This window comes from Octopus bimaculoides, chromosome 18 (assembly GCF_001194135.2).
Source record: "Octopus bimaculoides isolate UCB-OBI-ISO-001 chromosome 18, ASM119413v2, whole genome shotgun sequence".
Classification (NCBI taxonomy): domain Eukaryota; kingdom Metazoa; phylum Mollusca; class Cephalopoda; order Octopoda; family Octopodidae; genus Octopus; species Octopus bimaculoides.
Window position 1 is genome coordinate 35,397,929 of NC_068998.1, and position 4,022 is coordinate 35,401,950.

Consider the following 4,022-nt stretch of genomic DNA (forward strand, 5'->3'; position numbering starts at 1 on the left):
ATACATACATACATACATACATACATACATACATACATACATACATACATACATACATACATACATACATACATACATACATACATACATACATACAAACATACATACATACATACGTATATACATACATACATGTCGATTAGAAAGCCTCTACACGGTCACTCGACCAACTAGAAACATCTGTCAAATTTCTCTCGATTCACACCCCTCTGTTATTTAAAAAAAATCGCATTCGATAATGTACTCTGGGGTATAATACAGCTGAAAAACGTTGAATGATGAGGGATAGAATGTCATTGTGTACAGGCTTTGATCGACCAGGGCCGACTTGGGGGAAAACAATAAAAACATGTGTTAGTGGTATTCCCCACCATCGCTAACATCAACACTGTCACCAACCGTCCCTTTGTTTGCTGAAATTCGGCCTTGTATCCAAACTGTATATTTTTTCCTTTCGAATATTTTCCCTTTCTTTTTCATATACGGTATTGTTTATTTTGATTTACTAATATCCGATTTATATAAGAAAGAAATTGTCTTATCTCCTTTTCTCTCCACAGCCTGTTTTCTTCCTTTTACCTTCCCCATCAAACACATAGTCTAATGGCTGCCCTACAAAACTGCAATCAAGTATCAGGAAACATTTTGTGACGGGGGACATGTTTTCTATAGTACTGGAAGTCACTCTGATTTGCAGAGGTACAGAATAAAGTATGCGAAGCTCAGATTTTATTAAGATATCCTGTCTAATACTGCTGTAACAATTAAAACTACGGAATTTTTATTTATTCATTTATTTTAAAAATTGGTGCTTAGTTTTAAAGCAACCCCCGGTTTAACAGCATTATCTGGTTCATGTGCGCTTCGAGTAATATCAATTCTAGCACAAGCGTTCATAACCAGTTTGAGGATAACACAGAGCTTTGACATGCTTATTCCGATTGCGTTTCCCTTGTGTAAAGACAGTTTGTCAGAGAGCAAAGGAATGAGAATGTTTCCCAGTAGAGTATCGTTGCCAGATAACGTATCAGGAAGCTGGTTTAACTATCAACTGACACAAAGATAAAACATATTCTTCCTCAGGTGATGATAGGTATCCCAGTAAGCAAGAACTTCTGTTAGCCCACCTACGGCACTGACTTCCAGATGGCTCTTATAAGAATCTATAAACCGTGTGGGGAAAATTCTCTTTTCTGACACTAATCTCAGTGGACTATAGTCCAGCTTTCTTTCAGCCATAAAACTAGCATAACAGCTCCAGGATCTAATTCTGTGGGATTTCAAGATAGCTAATTGATAGGAAATCCACTAACGAAAATCACGCATCGTATTCTTCATTGAGACACTAAATCTCACGCCCTCTAACTCTAACCTATACCTGCTGCCCAGGATATCCTCTGAATATTTGAATATTCACATTGAATATTAAAAATTGAATATTCACATTAAATATTAAAAATTGAATATTCACATTAAATATCACTTAGTTCTATCACCTAAATTTCAGCAACAAAATTTTCCACTTACACTAGTTGAATACCTCGCTTCCTCATTGCATTACGTTCATCGATTATTTCTACTGTTATGTAAATTCCTCCAACGAGTGTCAGTCACTGTCGTTTCACACCTTGTATTGAGGACATTTATCTCATCTCACATTCTCAATACTCATACACGATTTTGTTGTCGTAGCTCCGAATCACTTAAAATTCTGAAATGTTTCCATTCTTACTGCTAACAGATACACCAATGCATCTAAACCCGGTCTCTATACAGCCATCACCATCTCAATACTTATCCGATTATCTGATTACTATCTAATCAAAGCAATGTACTTCAATTCCTATCGCATAACAGCTCCAGGATCTAACACTTTGGCATTTCAAAATAGCTAATTGATAGGAAATCCACTAGTTTTATGGCAGCTACTCTTGATTGTAAATCCAGTTGATTCTCGACCCATGTATCACAGCTAAGTCGGTGACCAAAACTATCTTTATAGCCACATTTATCTATAGCATTCGCACAGCTAAAACTTATAATCCCAAATATCCAAATGATTTACCTGTATATGTACAGAGATCGACCACTAACTGCCACATCTGGAGGAAATCACTTACTTTCACAAACGAGATGCTTTTTCTTATCACAGCCTGCCAGCTCTCCCATCTTTCTAATCACTGCAAGCAGTGAATTCTTCAGCAAAGACGGCTATGTCAGCAGCTTCACGCTCAAAAAGGATTCCGTATTTTGCTTACAACTCTTCATTACCTTCACTCAACAAACCTACCAAACTATTCTATTGTGTGTCTTAATCAGTGATTACTTAGAAGCAGTTCTATATTCCAACACAACAAGGCGACCGCTCACTTCCATCAATCCCCAAATTCTCAGTATAAACATTCCGCAATTATTGGAAGACACTGCGTGTCCCATTGTCCCAGAATCCAACCTTTCTTAACGTCATATCACTCTACTTTCAGAATCTACAAGGTGTTGGAAACAACTCTAGCTTGCTACTTGCCAACCTTCACTTTTGTTGCTAGGGCCAACATGGCTCTCTCCGACATCACCTCTACCACATGCTATCCCTTCTAAAAGGACACTCCTCTGAAGATGGTACCTCCTAGATATTCCTTATACGTGTGTCATCCATACACAATCTGAACATATTACTTCATGTCTGTACTGTTAACATCAATCTAGTCTCTTTCGATAGAGATAGACTTGCCACACAAGAAAACAATTTTATGTAACATATTTTCTGCATAGAATTAGATTAACACACACTAAAGTATTCAAAGTTGCTGAAAAAATCTGGATTTACATTCTCTGATAATCTTTCCATGGCATCCAGAAAACTGCCTCACAAAATTGGAATTCCTGTTTAGGGCCATAAGACACTTGAAATCCTGATTAGTTGCTGACATAACTGCTCGGAATACGACTCACACGTCTGGAACGTTGTTGTTGTCACAAACACATACAAACATATGAGACTGCATTCAAAACACGATCATTTGATGGATTGGCACATATTTGCTCAGAAATACGCCACACCTTCTGGCTCATACGTTTCCCGCACATATTATTATTATTATTATTATTATTATTATTATTATTATTATTATTATTATTATTATTATTCAGCAGGCATCTATCTACATCAGCAATATCAATCATAACAGTGTGGGTGGGCCTGTAATGAATTCTCCTGGGTGATAATCCTCCTCCTTTCACTAATTTACACGAAACAAAATCCTGTTTTCATTACAAATACACCGTAGAAAAATGGCTTTCAAAAACTCTACGCTGAACACACACACACACACACACACACACACACACACACACACACACACATACACGTCGCATGCGCATGCAAGCACACTCGCACACACGCACACATACACACACTCTCTCTCTATGTCTCTCTATTTCTATCACTTTCCTTCCCTCTCTTCTCCCTCTCTCTTCCTCTCTTTCCTCCCCTTTCTTCCTCTCTCCCTCCTCCCCTTTCGTCTTTAAGCTTTTCTTCTCTCCTTCTCTCCCATCTTCTATCACCGTTTCCCTCTCTCATTCCCATTTCTCTCCCCCTCTCTCCCTTTCACTTTCTCTTCTCATTTAAATATCAAATACTGTAAATAACCAACACTTTTTATCAATGGAAATTCAACGCACCATCCTAGTTTGAACTGATACGGAGTAAGAAAAGATTAGCTCACCTGACTTATTAAATACTAGCAGTATAACCCGACCTTGTCCGGGTGTGACTTATTATGCCATCTACGATAAGTCTTGCTAGCTGAAAATCAACTAAAAAAGAAAGCCTTACAACGAAAAAACCCTTATGATGTAAATATGTTCATAATTCAAAAGACGATGAAATTAATAGGGAAAGTCTGAAGGCTGTTTTGCGTAAAATTATTAAGCATACGTAAATTTCATCCGCGTAATTGGCTATAGAAATGCTTGTGCAAAACAACTTTTTGCGCTGCCCTGATTATACATAGCAGGGTAAT